This window comes from Trachurus japonicus, chromosome 13 (assembly GCF_045865225.1).
Source record: "Trachurus japonicus isolate A0001 chromosome 13, Traja_1.0".
Lineage (NCBI taxonomy): Eukaryota > Metazoa > Chordata > Actinopteri > Carangiformes > Carangidae > Trachurus > Trachurus japonicus.
The window spans coordinates 16682450-16700220 of NC_140919.1; positions in this window are offsets into that span (position 1 = coordinate 16682450).

Sequence of the window (17771 nt, forward strand, 5' to 3'; positions counted from 1 at the left end):
CCTAAGATGGAGTTCCACAAAAAAAACAGACACACACTTGAGCTCGCAAGGATATTTTTCCATTTAAATGTGCATGAGATAGAGAGTGTGTGTGCATGTGTGTGTGTGTGTGTGTGTGTGTGTGTGTGTGTGTGTGTGTATGTTGGTGTTAATCATTACTACACCTGAGCTTTGTGTGAATCCCGTTTGAAAGTGACAGCCTTTGTAGTTTAACCCCCACGTCTTGTCAAACGTTTCTTTTTCAAGGTTAATGCATGAACTCACATTCTCCACATTCTTTGACAGCTCGGTCCTGTCGCAGTGGAAAATGACTGGAGGAGTAAAACATGATGAGGAGGACAAACACTGATGCTCAACAAGAACATCCATCCCATTTACCCACAATTATCCAGATCCAGGTCTTGATGTCAGCAGGATGATCCAAGGCCTCAGGACAGATCCATGATCCTGATCAGGTCTTAAAAACCACCTTAACTTCAAGATAAGTTGCACAAAACAACTTTAAGTTTTCTACTTAAGTCTGACGGCATGGTAAAAAGTTTGTTGAGTTAAAGGTGTATTTTCTATGTTTTTTTAAAATCCTGTATATGCCCTTTTTACTGTAATTGTTCATTGATCTCTTGATGCCAACCGATGGTGCTAGATGTACATTCAACTCTATGGGCTACTGTAGACAGAAGAATCAATCTATGACACTCTGACTTTATGTTTTTGATGGGAACCTGTAATTATGTGGAAATGAACAATGCTCTGACTGATGGGGGAAGTCTTTTTATTTGACTCCTGGTTGGTTTTCCTTAAAACTTGGTCTAATCTTTCCTTCTGCCCACTGATACAGCTCCAGCGAAAGTGACGGACAGAGTCCACAGTGTTGTTGCAGCCAGGGCGGTTGCGAGGAATTCTGGGGCCCCTAAAAAAAATACAATAGTGGAATCTCGCCCCCTGACTTTTCATCATCGGTGATAGTAAAACCTTCTTCTTGCACTGTACCAGCTATCAGTGAAATGTGAACCCCAACCTCCCAGTCCAAAGTCAATGGCATTACCCAGAGAGCTACCCGGCCTACCTTACATTACACTTCCTGATAGTACTACTTACTAATAATGAGACAGAACACAACACATTGTGATGAAAAGATGTGAAAAGAATCTGCTCTATCACAGCTTTGAAGCAACACAGAGTGACAATGTCAGATGGTAATTTAATGGAGCTGAGGCCAGGTAGGTCAGTGAGTAACGCCATTGACTTTGAATTGAGAGGCTGGGGATTCAAATTGACCTGATGTCCTGTTTTGTGTGGGACTGCAGCATTTTCATCCCTTGTTGTCTCATGTTACACATATTGAGACAGTGTCTTATTTTATTAACCTTCAACATTCATCCGTTTGACAACTTTTTCCTGTAGAATGAGGATGGTGGACTCTGTCATCCATCACTCACAGTTTTTGGACTCTTATTTCGGAGAGAAATGTCCTTACCAAAGCTGAAGGTCAGAGCTTGTATCATGTCTTTTAATGTTCAGTTTACACCTGTGTTTGAATCACCGCTGCAGCTGGGATCAATAGACACAATAAACATGAACACCTAAGCAGGTTGAAGTTAAGCTCATCTGGAAAAGGTCTGAGCCCTGTATACTGCCTGCATCTTATTGCCTATTATTAAGCAGAAATGTGACAAAAATAATGTAAAAACCAAACAAACCAAAAGTGAAACTGTTGCGAAATGTCTTTCTTTGGGAAACAAAGAGGTAAAGATACTTTGCCCTTTAGCCTTTAGCCAATCAGAGGGCTTTTCCGCATGTTGTAATAGGGCCAATATCCAGATACTGAGTACAGATGATTGTAAAAGAAGGAAAAGTACCAGCCTCAGGTAACAACAGCCCAGAGACCGGCAAAAAAAATATTCCTCTGCTCTCACTTCCTTATTCCTCTATTTTGCATTTGATGCATTAAAAAAAACCTGTTTGTCACTGGATAACGCCATCAATCAGCCGGCTTAATACAACAACAGCTAATGGCTTTTGTTTGACTGTGTTGACAGCTTTGTTTGCTGGAGGCCTCGGCTGTGACAGATAGGGCCACCAGGAGTAAACACACCTACAGAATGGCAAATTAAGAGGTCTGACAACAAAGCAGCCGTGACCAATTGATGATAATTTGTCTTTTATGAAGATGTTTATACGTGTGTTTTGTCGGCAGGTCTAATCTTTGTGAGATTTCCAGTCTTATTCACAAAGGAGACTTAGAATAATATGATATGGGACAGAGGAGTGGAGTGGTGATGGCGGTGGTGGTTAGTCAATAAACTATTAGCTAATTCAAACACTGACTCAGTGATGAAGTGTGTTGCACAATAGAAATGCTGCATTCCTCAAATGGTTACTGAAGAATGGAGGTCAATGAAAGACCAGAGAGATCGACACAACTGGAAGCCATTCAGTGTGTGTGTGTGTGTGTGTGTGTGTGTGTGTGTGTGTGTGTGTGTGTGTGTGTGTGTGTGTGTGTGTCAGGCTCAGGTAGGCCGCCACCTTTGCTTGACAGGAGCCGCTCAGCTGTGACCGTCCCGCTCTGGTCCAGATTACAGCTCTTCACATGGGCTGTGTTGACAGGACGGATCAGTGTGTCTGGATGAAAGTCCACCACACTTCACTGTTTCTAATCCTCCTTTGATTTCCCCTCACAGCTCTGCCTGCCCTGCAGCCTCCTCTTCCTCCTCCTTCACCCCGCTGCCTCTCAATACTGGAGCATAGCTGAGCACATTGTATTAAGACGCTCTATTTGTTTTCTACTTTATTCCTCTGGTACTGCCAATTGTTTTTGTGTTTTACTCTTGGTTCACAAATGCTGTAACTGATCTAGCGAGACAGGACCAATTCCGTTTTCTTTTCCATAGTTTTCTTTTATATAATCACACAAAAATGGTTTATTTGTGATATGTCTGTTTCTGGCCTCTCGGTTCCCATTGCTGGTGGCCACAATACAGTAAGAAAACCTTTGCCTCTCTCACACTCTCACAAACCACACATGTTTTGAAGCCCAGCCTCCCAGTCCAAAGTCAATGGCATACCTATCATACTACTGTCCAGTTGGATGTTGTCACCTCCACCAGTCTATTATCTTACATCCTCACACTCACTGATAACAATTACTATCAATGACACAAAATACAATTCCTTCTTATTACAGACATAAATTCTCTTCTTATCTATTTGGTATTACACAAGCTCTTCCTCTACAGATCTTGTTGACAAACAACGTATTAGGCCTAATATAGATAGATAGATAGATAGATAGATAGATAGATAGATAGATAGATAGATAGATAGATAGATAGATAGATAGATAGATAGATAGATAGATAGATAGATAGATAGATAGATAGATAGATAGATAGATAGATAGATAGATAGGAAAAGGAGTGAATGGATGTTGCATCAAACACTGTAAACTTTCTCAATGGTGCACCAGTAAGAATTTGTGTTACATCCCCACTGTTCAGTCCAGGGTGGAACAAATGTCCCTGATATGAGTGGTAGAAAAACGAACCACACCTCCAAGATGAGGCGACTCAATCTGACGCTGTTTATTCTCACTGTAATGGCGGAGGTATAAATTCAATATTTTAACGTGTCATTTTCACCGTGCTGGGAAATGGTTTTCATAATCACAAGTTACTAGACCTGTCAAAGTTCAGCCTCTCTTTCCACTGGTGCAAATGAAGCTCATTATAACACCAGGAGTTACATCATCACATCACCAAGCTTTTGTGTGTAACATAAACATGACAGTAGATTATTTTGGACTAGAGCTGTTCTGTTCTTCACTTAACTGTTTTCTGTTACTTTTTCTGTGCACAGGCTGTGGTGAAATAGGACGAAGACCTACTGATAGTAGTTCTTTAGCTAGCAACAACTTTTTATTTGCAAAAGTTACCATCAGCACATCCACTGTTTGACATTTCTATGCTTTTAAATGCTACAGTACTAGTCATTTTACTGTACTGTATGTGACCTGCCCACTTGAATAGTTTCTGGCTTTAATGGAATTGTGTTATAAACAATAGATTAACAAGTCCAACCAAGGATCCATTTCTCCAACCAACCAACTAATGTAACAAATTCTTTCTATTAACAAGGTGCCAAAAGGAAGTGACACCCAGGTACCAAGGAATATTGGGCGAATATCAGGGTGTACACTAAGTCAGCAGCTGCCAAACTTGCGCTCACCAAACAGATTTAATGTTCTTATAAAAGCCTTAAATAGTGGTGAAACCAAAAAAATCACAAACCTCTTTCTTGCTTGTTCAAGTATGAGCAGGGAAGCCAAACAGATTTATGAGGTAGCAATAAAAATAAAAGGGGTCAAAACGTGCTAACCATAGTGTTATGTTCATGAGACGCTCTTAGTTGTCAACTAAAAGCCTTAAATAGTGTTGAAACCACAATAGACCATAACTTCCCCTGCTGTTAGGAAGCTGAAAATGTACAGTAAGATCAAGCTCATGATACCTACTGTATGATACAGGGACTAAGGATGCTACAATAGCGTAGCTTTAGCCACAACATTTAAGAAAGATATCATGCATATTGGAAAGGCGTCCTTTACGGGGGGCAACCGCCATTCCGACATCTTACCAGTCTGGTGGGAATGACGGTATTTTTTTTTCTTTTTTTAAACATCCTGCTATTCTGGCAATTCCTTTAATAATGTATTTTTTCCCAAAAAAGATTTTGCACTTGTTGGGTTTAGGTAATGATGAAAGGAGTTGGTTAAGTTTAGTAAAAAGACCAGGTAGAGGCTAGAGGACAGGCCAGATAGATAGAGAGAGTCCAGAAGTAGAGAGTCCAGATAAGTAGGAAGGAGTCACCTGTTGAGTAACGCACATTTCCTTATATTGAAACCCTTGTCGGAAAGGGGGAACGATGGCATGTCGGAATGGTGGTATGTCGGAATGGTAGGATGTCGGAATGACAGCATGTAACCGTCCTTTACAGGATCATAATTTTAAGAAACATTAGCTGGAAACCTGGAGACAACGTGTAGGCTAGACCTTAACTCATCATGGAACTTAACGTTAGCCAGCTACTGTAACTAACATTGATAAAACCTGCCAGAGAAACTGGCTGCAAATGTAACGCAAGGCCTTGTTTACTTGTCTGACATCAAGAAAAACTTGAAAAAAAAGAAACATTCCCAAGAATTTAAAAAGAGTTCTTCCCTTGCTAATTAATTAAGATATTTTTTTCCATCAGTTTTAGACACAAACAGAGAAAGTAAAGAAAGCGGTAAACAAACACTCATTTCTTCCTCACTGTGACCCCACCAAAGGTCATCAGTGTCTGGAAAGTTCAAACTTTTTTCTCGGAGAGTTATTATCCCTGCAGGCTTTGTTCCTGTGTTCCTCATGAGTGGCTGATGTGTGGTAAACCAATTAAAGAGGTTTTTCTTTTAACTCTTAACCACATGCCTCACAGCTGAGGACGCTGCTGCTTTTAGCAAGCTTTATTTATATCATTACACATCAGTAGCTCTTGTTTTCACATTTGTTTTTGTCCCGACGTACACCTACACACACGTAAACACACGCTCATTCCTTTAACCACTGATATTTCCCTTTAAAGGCTGATTGTTATTAGTTCTCTATGCAGCTTTCCTCCATCTCCTTGTGACCTCTTTGGACTTTGAACGCTCCTCAACCCCGTCTCCACCACTTCATTTATTTATTCTCGGTATGTCTGAGTGTGTCTGTGCATACACATGTTTCTGTTTGTTTCATGCGAGCCTACTCTCTGCTAAAGCATGTGATGTTGATTGTTTAAGCCTTGGTATTTTCATTTTTCTGTGTGTGTGGTTTAATATGCATGTCTGCAGCAAAAATCAGACACGATCTCTCAGGCTTCCACTTCCCCTATCCTCCTCCTCCTCCGTCTCCTTTCAAGCCATGTGGAGAACTCACGAATATCCCCGAGCTATTTGTGGTTTCTGATCGTGCATCAAAGTTCACAAAGCTGTTGAAAAATCACGTCAGACAAACAGATCGTTTCCAACAGAGGAGTTTACGAGGCAGTGATGCTCTGTGATTCTAACAATCAGGCTCATTCATACAGTGGGAACTCCTGCTTCTGCAACACTGCAACACTGACCCCTTTTGTTGGATCCATACAGATACCCCAGATACAGTAGATACACAACAACACACTCAACAGCCCGTGGCCTTCAGACAGTGAAACCTACTTCAACTCTGTAAAAGCCAAATAAAAAATCTGCTGCGAGTATCTTCAAATACATCATTTTATAACCCCTAAAAAGGTATAAAAGCCTCTGCCGCAGCTGGAGCAGAAACCACCACAGAGTTAGTTTTGAGTCCTTTGGTGAGGCAGGTTTATTTATACAGCACCAATCAGGCACGAGGCAATTCCAAGTGCTTACAGAGGCGTGGAAATACATTAAAATACAACACTGAGATGGCATTAAAACAGCATTTAAAAGCCATAAAAACACATTTCCATCCATCTATTAGCTGCAGCACATATCTGTGCAGGGGTGCAGGGGGAGCTGCAGTCTGACATATAGAGACAAACAACCTCACACTCACACTCTCACATTCGCATCTATGTTCATTTGCAAATTAACCTATTTTTGCACTTGGAGAGAACCAACACCCTGAAGCTTCTTGTTGTGGGGTTACGGTGCAAAGTGCAATTAAAAGAAAATACTTACATAAGTCATGAAATCAAGGAAGAAACTTTAAAAAAAACTCTGGTTTTATTGGTTGAGCTGCAGTAGACTTTGGGTAAAAGACCATTTAGTGCTTCAGTAGGATTTTAACACCTGTCTTCTGATATGCAGGTGGGCGGTGCAGTGAACCACCTACTAACATACTGCCTGCTACAAACTCAGTGAGTATAAGCTGCAGAATATACTGCATACGTAAGGAAATAATTAGTGTACCATTACTAAGCTGATGTTTACACTGAAGCTAACGGCCACTAATGCATTTCACATGAACCAGCAGCGACAGTGCCGACTAGCGGGGATTTTGAGGAAGGCTGAAAACTGTTAAAGAGTTTGCTAAAAACACTTTTTATCAGTCACTTTTTAAAGTTTTAAACCATTTTCCAGATAAGAATTAAACGCGGTTACAATTTATGGTTCATTTATAGATGTTTATAAATCTGATTAGATATCAGGAAAACAGTGTGCTGTGCAGTAACGTCAGTAACAGAGCATCCACCATGTAGCCCACCATTTTGAAGCTGCAGTGCATCATGGGGCAGTTCAGTATGCTCACAGTGCACAGTCAGACATTTTTGCAAATCTAGTATACATCCAATTCATATACTTTTGCAGTATGAACACACAAAAGAGTAACTTCAACACTCTACTCAGTATTAGTAGTACATTAGGTGAGGGTGGAGGGAAGGGGTTGTGCAGGGGATTGTGGGTGGGATATGGTGTTTTTTATTATGCAAAGCACATTGTGCTTAATTTTTTAATTGTATTAAGAACGCTATAGAAAAATGCTATAGAAATTAAGCCCGATTGATTGATTAGTACTGTATGTGGTTCCCTGCTCAGCCATAGGCTCAGGACAAATGGGCTGGACCACACTCATCTTTGAGCTTGGCCTTCATTTAGATCTCAACTACACACCTGTAAGGTATAATGGAAACAAAATCTGTGTGTAGATCCTGCTACAGTAGGTGTCTCCAGAACCACACACACAGGAACATGCATATACTTTATTCATGACCCAAAATTAAGTTTTAACCCTCAACCAAGGTGAGGACTTGTCAAAATGTCCTCACATGGTAAACTAAATGTATTGGTCTTTATTATTGTGCTCTATAATACACAGAGGCTCACAAAGTGAAAACAACGGCGGCCATACACCAGAAACTTCAAATATCAGCGGGGCTGTAAATGAGTGAAGACAAGGAAAGTCAATCTGGAGGATAATCATCAGTGCAGTGGGATTAAAGCCTGTGAAGTCTGGATGAGGAATCGGCAGCCGGGGGCTTCAGGGTGAACTGACTGAGTCCAGCTCACACAGATCTAACCCAGGCCCTGCACACCGAGGCCATTACACATTAACAGCCTTATCAATTATTGATCGCAACATCCAAAGGCTTGCATAACTTATGTCTACATTGAAAAATGTTTATATACTATTATGTTTCTGTATGTGTGTGTTGGTGTGTGTCCCAGGGCTTCTGTTCGTGTGTTTTTTAGTTTCTGTCCACACACTGATGGAAGCTGAAATAAAAGAATGAAGTGTTTTCTCAGGGGGGGATTCGGGAGGTGACTGGTGGATCCTACCTGATGTGGAGCTGCTGAGTTCGACCAGTGCAACATGAATAAAACCATGACACGCACGCACACGTCACCACAGAAACTTTAACTCACCAACTCGATTCTGAAGTATTTATTCTTAAATCGCTGCTGTGTTTTCATGTGCCAGATGAGCAGCTGGCTGTCATCCTCTTAAGTGACGATAACACAAAACATCAAAAACATTCATGTGTCACTCAGAGTTTTGGGCTCCGTGCGGCTCTTCACTTTAACACAGTGTTGATGACTAACGATGGCATTTAATGCTTAAAAAAGATGGAGATAAATGAGCGCTTGTCACAGCACATGAATCCAGTTGCATAGTCTGAAAGTTAAACAATTTATAGAGAATGTAAATTATGATTTTTAACAATTTATACAAATAGTGTGGGTCATGAAAAGACCAGGATAACAAAGTGATTTCAGAGTTAATCAGGAATGACTCAGGCACATGAAAGCAATATGATGATTCAGAGATGTTAAAGGTCCCATATTCATAATAAAAAGGTAGATGTTTGTATTAAAGCTCCATAAAGGTAGATGTTTGTATTAAAGCTCCATACAGTACAAAGGTAGATGTCCATGTGTAGTGTGATTATAGGATCTATATTAATACTGTGAAAGTATCAAAGCCTCAGTCCACAGAGATATGCACACAGCCTGTATTCAGAAACTGAGCCTTAAAACCAGCCGTCAGGACTTCCTGTCACTTTGTGATGTCACAACAAAAGCAGTCACTAAGCTCCACCCCCTCACCACCTGCACCCACCATCCAACACTTGCAGGATTTGGTTTCTCTGAGTGTTTTATTCTGAAATCTGCTCTATTTTTATTCGATCACTCAGTAACCTGTTGTTACTAGAGCTCGAGAGGAAGCTGAGAGAGGAGATGGAAAACTACACTGAGATGGTTTTTGGTTCTTATACTCACCCAATTATATGAAAACACAGGTAAAGTGTAAAATATGGGACATACTGTATTCATTATTTAATAATTCATTGATGCATTACCTCCTACTCTGTTCTCTGGTAACTCTGGTAATAATCCATGTCATAGTCCTAAATGAGGGGATTGGTGACAATACAACTAAAATTCATTATATATCAAAATGTATGTGTATATGTATGTTATTTACATGACTATTGTTGTCAGAATACAACCTGACTACATCCACTTAAATCATTCGGGCTGAAAGGCTGTAGGCAGAACACTCAGTCTTTAACGGCCCCTACTCACACTGTTGTCAGCAAACCACTAGAAACACCATCAAAACATGAGAGTGTGTAATAATAATGGAGGTTTGGGGGTGTCAGTTTTATCTCATGCAGAAGAGGTTTGTTGATTCGACTGGTTTGTTTCTGTCGATTCAAAGCACAAAGTTTCAGTTTAGTTTGTAAAGAAAAAAAGTAAAAGACAATAACATAAAATTCAGCAGCTCAGAACAAAAATGGATCAAGAAAAGTATACAGTCATTTAATTTCAGGCGTCATTTCCAGTTTTTTATTTGTGAATTTCCATGATGTTTCTTGAACTTATTCTTAAGACTTTTTTTTTGTGTGTGACGGGACTCTCGGGAACACCAGAACTTCTCCAGCCTTGGAGAAGATTAATAATTCAGACAGTGATCAGACGGCACAGGCAGCCGCACACTGACCATCTGGAGGCTCTGAAGAAGTGCAGCAGAGCAGCAGTCACGTCGAGGACATCTGGGCAAACACTGTTAATCCAAGAACCAGAATCTGTATTATATTTAATACAATTTCATATTCTGAATAACTCAGGACATCAATGAAATCCTGAACTAACTTCATTCAGCTTGTATCAGTTTGAGAGTAATTAAAACATGAATGATGCCGAGCAGGTGGACAGTCAATTGGTGTTTAATTTAATACTGTTTAGGTGTCTGCAGGGGGAATTTGGACTTGTTATATATAACTGATGACAACAGGTCCAACACCCTCAGCTGAATTCCTAACTCCACCTGGCAAAACGCTGCTGTGCTATGACTCATGACTTTGTATTAAAAAGGTAGAGTGTGTGACTCAGACCACAAAGTGTGCAACAGTGTGAGAGTCTTACACAATATTTCCCAGGACAGTGTCTTAAAATAATGTCCCGGTCCAGTCCACAGCTTCTGTTTCACTGTTTGTAGATAAGAGCCCATCCAAGCCTGGCCCTGGCTCTTCTGGACGATACAAGGAGGAGACTGTGGATATACGGTAAGTACTCCGAATCCAGTGAGGTCAGAAAATAAGAGACCCAAATGGCTTTTAAACAATTCGAAAATCAAAAGAAGTTATTAATCCTCTAAATGAGAGTGAACATTAAACCTAATTGCCCAAATAATCCATTAACCTTGCCCTTGAACTGGCTGACACAGTTTCCAAAACTTGGTATTCATCTGAAGGAGCTCGATCATTAAGGTGTTGCAGAAAAGAGACACATTTACTGAGGAAATGATCCTGATATCAGATTAATGAAACTTCCTCACAGAACTAAACATAGCACAAATAAATAAGAAGAGACTGTGGTAAATGCGATCATCATTTTAAACATTAATAGTGCTAGTTGTCACCTCTTTAACAGGAGGTATAGCGCTGCACAGTTTTGTATGCATGCTCGTAAAACAGACTTTAAAGATGTATATTCTGTAAAGTCGATAAAGAGTTTGGCAGCGTGGATACTCTTTGAGCTCTTTGAAATGCACAGAGAGATGTTCTGGGCAGATTTGCGTCTTTGTTGATGCTGCAACAAAGATCGAATTGATAAATATAGAGCTTGGCAGCGTAACGAGTCTGATAGTCGATGAATGAGCCACTGTCTTTCCAAGAACCTTGAAAATCAATTGCAGACTGCTTAAGGATAAAACAATGAAAAAGCTCTCACTCTGTCATCCGTGTCTCCGTCTGCTGCTCTCATCATCATCACCACCACGTCTGCCTCTACAACTCTTTGTTTTTGGGAAATCTTCCCTAACTTTAACTGTACTGTAGCCAACACAGGCCAAACCCCAAATCTGTAACCTTAACCTAATCAAAGACTTGCAATATTGTCAACTGAGATCAATCAGCTCTGTTTTTTCAAATATTTAAAAGTACCCACTAGTTATAAAGAGTTGTTTTCATGTCTTTCTTCTTACAATGGCCAAATACCTTATGTAGTACGTACAGCAAACCAAGACAGGCAACTACGTAGTCAATGAGTATATTCTGCATACTACCAAAGTACCGTATTAACCTGAATATGATTAACTGAGGTTATATTATCTGATATTTGGGGTCTCAAATTTGGTGGCAACTCATACAGTACCAGTTACCTGTGCCCACATGATCAAAGCTGTCAATCAAAACTACAACAGTTGGCGGGGCAGGCTTGGGTAAGGATAGGCTAACCACTGGAACTTCCTGTTAAAGGTACAAAAGGCTGAACCATCGCAAAAAAAAAAAAGCTTTCGCACTGCAAAAGTCCAAACCATGGTTTAGTTTGGTCCTGACCGAGACCACCTCTTTTGGTCCTTGGACCATGGTCCGGCGGAGTTTTCAAATCTTCAAATTTGTCCATAAATTTGGTTTAGATCAAATGGAAAAGTCTGAAAGTTCGGGCCTAAGAAGGTGCGAAACCCCCCTAAGAAGACTGGCATCCGACTAAAGACTCCAAAAAAGCTGTTCCACTTCATGATGCTGATGCTGTTCTCGTCCAGCAGTTCTGGAGTTCTGAAGTTCAGCATCTGAGCCTCTCACTTGATCTGAAGACCCTTGCACATTTTCAGCCTGTCACTCTTGACAAAAGCTTGGACTTGAGGGAACGTCCCCAGTTTTCATCTACACACCTCGAGGATGGCGCCTGTGGTTGACCTCTAACCATAAGGTCAGTGGTTGAATTCCTGGTTCCTCCAGTCCATATGTAGAAGTATCCTTGGGGCAAAATACAGACTTATCCTGGGGCAAAACATGCCCCTCATGGAGCATCAATGTGTGTAAATACCATAATCTACAATCTATGGAGATAAAGAGCGCAGAATGGTGATAATAGTTGGATACCAAGCCATTCTCCTTTGCCGAACATCTATTGTGCTCGCTGTGCGTACTTCATTCACACACTGTGCAGGTGAAGCACTACTGGTACAACAGTACATTCGCAGGTGGTTATGGACATAGCATTCAAGATTGCATCCACTAAAAAGAGAGATCCTATCAAATGTCAGAGTTAATCAAATCAAGTCATCTTGTAAAATTGATGGATTTCTAATAAAACAGTTTGTTTCTTCTCACTGAGCTGAAGCACAGATACTGGAGTCCTTTTGGTTTCATTCACACACAGATGAAGATCTGTGGGAAAAGTACAGAGAAGCTAAATGACCTCAGGAATCAATAAACCCAACTTTATAGATTCAAATAAATCCATACACTGGCCTCAACTGTTTGCTAAACCTGTGTGTTGCACAATGTGCAGGTGAGTCAGTGTGAACACCTGTCGGCTTGTACAACATAACTGACACAAGTACACAAACAAACTGCACAACAACACAGAGCTGGTCGTTGTCCATCTGCAGTAATATATGACATGCATCGCCAATTAGGCTCTGTCTGCTTCTACCAGTCATTCACAACAGCCTGAGGGCATAAAAACACACACATACACAAACACACACACACACACACACACGGGGTGAAGCTACAGTAAGACGAACAGCTTGAAGTGGATATTTTCTGGATGATGCTGTTTCTCTTCGGTGGGACTCAGGTCAGACATCGATGCACTCTCCATAACATTCACTACATGACTTCCATTTTCACTCGGTGCCACCGGGGATGAAGGCGCGCACACACAGATACATTTCACATCTGCTGCACAACACATCTGTATATAACAACATGGTAAATCTGTAGACTGCCATAAATACACCTGTTAACACATAAATAACTTACCAGAAACCTTTCTGTCACAAGGTTTAACAATCTACGGTCATGTTTTACTGTAACGTTTAGTGGCCGTAGGAAATGTGGCAGGCATGAAGGAGGAAGTCAGAAGGAGGAGGATAGACGGAGAGACGGGGTGACACAGTGTTGTGCATGAACAATATGAACACGCTGAATGGATATAAGAAAAAATAAATCTACATATGCTGATAAACTTCAGATTTTTGGGTTAATTCTGTTTTCGTTCTCATTGATCTACAGAGGAAACAAACCTGTTACGTACAGTTCGCTAATTAATGAAACAAATAAGTGACCTCAAGAAAGAAAACATATTAGATTATTAATTAATTGGAAAACAATATAAAAAGTTTATTGGTTTTTGGGCTTCTAGGCCTCTGTAGTTTCTCAATCTCAATGTTTTCTTTTCATTTTAGATCTAATTCAAGTCTCTTATTCTCCAGTTGTAGCCTACAGTAATTCATTTTGTTTGGCAGTGATAGTGATGGTAGAGGGAGGTCAGATTTGAAAATGAATAAAGTCTATGTATTTAAAAATAGATGGAACAATTAAAAAAAAAGAACTATGAATGTGAAGTAATTAATTTTTTCATCTGTATGAACTGAACTTTGAACTTGCGCTTTTCAAGTGTGAACACTGGTGACACTGATTATTATCCTTAACAACATTTTTTAGTATAACCATGACAACCAAAGTCCTAAACTAAACCTTCTCTTTAAACCCAAATCACAGTCTTTTCTTAAAGGAATAGTTCAACATTTTGGTAAATTGGCCCATTGCCATAATCCCTATAGTCATAGCAGTAGGTTCGTTACCTTTAATTGTCGGTGCAAGCTATTTTTAGAACGGCGGAGCAGAGCCACGATCTGCTCAGAGCTACGCTATGGAGGCTAATGGGATTTCTTGGTTTCCCTCATCAAGCTCATCGAATACACAATCCAACAACTCCAAAACGCTCTGGTGGACAAGTTGTGGCCTGTACATTCACCACGCTATGAGATAATAATGGAACATTACAAAGACGGAGTTGTTTTAGAGGCAAATTCATACAGTACAAACCGCTCATGCATGTTCAGATTTTCAGCAAGCACTATTTACCTCTAAAACAACTCCTTCTCGTAACGTTCTGTTATTATCTCATAGCATGGTGAATGTGCAGGTCACAACTTGTCCACCAGAGCGTTTTAAAGTTGTTGGATTGTGTATTTGATGAGTTTGATGAGGGAAACCAAGAAATCCCATTAGCCTCCGTAGCGTAGCTCTGAGCAGCTCGCGGCTCTGCTCTGCCGTTCTAAAAATAGCTTGCACCGACTATTAAAGGTAACGAACCTACTGCTATGACTATAGGGATTATGGCAATGGGCCAATTTGCCAAAATGTTGAACTATCCCTTTAAACCTAACCAGGTAGTTTTTTTTCAAAGCATAAGCATGTTTTCAGCACTATAACCATGATGATGACAATCCAGGTAGGAACAAGCGACCCATGTGGTTGTTTAGGTTGTTGTGGAGTTTGATGACTTGTTGATATCTTCCTGGTTTATTCCACCTGTCATTAGTCGTAGCTTCGTGCTGCTGGCTTTTACAAAACAAAATATAAAACAAGCCGTGTTTGAATCGCCTGGTCTGCACTGAATAAATCATCCTGCAAATCCCCCTGAGCCAGATGGGGTCCACCATGGAGGTTCACACAGCGCTTCCTACAGTATAACCCTCCCGTCACAGGCTTTGCGGGAAATGTAAAATGACACATCTTCAGCAGAGGAAGCCTGTTTTAAATTCATTGTATAAAATTTTGTAGCACTGGTTAGCTCCATGGGGCGTTACTACCATGTTGGCATCTCCTCTTAGTAAAAGCTGCTACCCGCTAGCTGCAGGCTAACAGTATTGTCCACGAGTAGCACTGTGGTGTCTTATAATGTGTTGTAATGATCCTTTCCTGCAGGCACAGTTGACAGTAAACACACCTCCTTCTCGCAACATTTGTTACAAGACGGGCTCTGTTGTCGTTAGCACAGTGTGTGTTGTAGCGTGCAACACCTTGCAATTTGCATGACTGAAAGCTACTTTGTATTGCACACATACATGGCACTTGAAATAGTTATTGGAGTGGTCAATGGGTTCGTCCGTGTTTACATTAGATTATATTTGACAGTGCACAAGCTCCTCAGGGTTTAAATCTAATCTGATGCTGTCACTTTGCCAGATGTATGACAGGAGAGCACTGTGTGTTCTCCTGTTTATGTTGCAGTGAAGGAACTATACTGTGTGTTAACGGCTCTCTGTAATTTCCCACATATGATGAGTTGTGTGAGATTATTAGATCTGAGATCTGATTTGATTTGTTGGTATGTCGTGTCTTGGATGTCTCGTCTCGTCTCGTCTCATCTCTGTGCAATGTCCTTTTTTTTCTTAAATGGGTTCACTCATGTATTTTCTATGTAACTGGTGCCTGAGCTACAGAGCTGTTGCTGTCTGCTGTGAATTAAGTGACTTCCTGACATTGACAGTTTCATGTTTTTATTGAAGCTGCCCTGTGGAGGCCTCATGTAAACAAACACTTCTGTTTACAGTTAGTTAGTTTTTTATTGGAAAATGGCGGTGTTCAACCTGGAGGTGTTGAAGGTTTTCTTTAAGTGATTTTAAAAAAGGGCTTTTTATAAATGTTGCTACTGCTACATAGTTAAATAAAGGCTGATTGATTAACGTTAGCATCATCAGCTTTTCACTTGCCATTCGTCCATCCATCCAGCCGTCCGTCCATCCATCCATCCATTCATCCATCCATCCATCCATCCATCCAACTATATAGCCATCCACCCATCCATCCATCCATCCATCTGGCATCCATCCACCCATCCATCCATCTAGCATCCACCCATCCATCCATCCAGCCAACCATCCATCCATCCAGCCATCCATCCAGCCATCTGTCCCTTCCACATATCCAGGGTTGACTTAGGAACCTCTCTTCTGCAACACCTTACACATCTTCCTGAAGCATCCCAAGACGTTCCCTGGTCAGATGGGACTCTGGGTCTGCCCTGGGCTCTCAAAGCGAGGCATCCTCATAAGATCTCCCGTACCACCTCAGCTGGCTCCTTTCAACATGAAGGAGCAGCAACTTTGCTCCAAACTCTTCACCCTATCTCTAAGGCTGAGACCAGCAGACATCCTATGAAGCCTCTTCCGCAATCCTCCAACTCTCACCAGTTCCGGAGGAGAAGTTTGGCATCAAAGTCAAATCCTTCAAGCACTAAAAGTGACACCAATGTTAAAGCAGAAGTAAGTGATATATTTGTGTTAATATAAGTCTTAAATAGTTATATCTTCCGACAGCAATCACTTACATAGAGTGTTTGGACCGAAACGAAGGTTACGATATTGTAACCCTAGTTATATTAACACAGGCGGAGCCCTCTACTGGACTCTATGGGTATATCTCTCCTCCAATCGCGTACGCGCGATGGCCCACTGAAATTTGCATGTACGTAGCCGGCCAGTATGGCGTGCCTACCTTTCCCGCCCTTAGCGGGCTATATAAGCAGATGCACCGCCAGCTGCCCTCATTCCACCAAACTTCAGCGTAAGGCGAAAGAGCGGCAGGGCCCTAAGTAGAGGGCTCCGCCTGTGTTAATATAACTAGGGTTACAATATCGTAACCTTCGTTATATCTCACACAGGCTTCGCCCTCTACTGGACTCTATGGGTACAGTAGGCGAAGCCCCGATTTATGTACTCCCTGCCGCGGGAGAGGCTCCGCCCACTGACCACACCAGCTACCGGTTAGGTACCAAGACCCAGTCACCACTTTATTAATTTTAACCACCGTATGGAGTGATAACGGGTCCAACTTCATCCCAGTTAGCAGCACCTGACTAGGCTGGGTGAAGTTGTGGTCTAACCTCGCAGGGGTCTCAACCCTAGACCTCCTGCGCACCTCATTGACAGTGTCCTAGCAGAGCACAGTCCAATGCAGGTGCATGACACCCTGTGGGGATCAAGTATTTAAAACACTTGACACATCCTTCCTCTCACATGTCCTGTGACCCTACAGTGAGCACAGACCTGGAGAAGGAGCCTGATACATCCAAGAGATAGAACCTTATGAACGGGCAGGGTGAAGACCACGATGCCGCCGTATATATGTCCTCAACACTCGCACCACTGAACAGGGCCGTAGACGTCGCCACACTTCTTGTGGAGTGTGCCCGGACCACAGTGGGCGGCTCTCGACCCGCTTGACTGTAGGCTGAGAGGATGCATTCACACAGCCACCTCGCCAAGCGTTTCTTGGACAGGGCTCTGCCAGCCGTCCCGTCACCATAACACACAAACAACTGGTCGGTGTTCCTGACAGTGGCTGTTCGGTCGACATAGTATGTCAACGCGCGCACAGGGCATAGGAGATGCAGTTTCGCCTCCCTCGAATCCTCATGAGGGGGAGGGTGAAAAGCCTCCAACTGGATGATTCTGGACCGAAATGAGCTCCTTATGTTCTTAGGA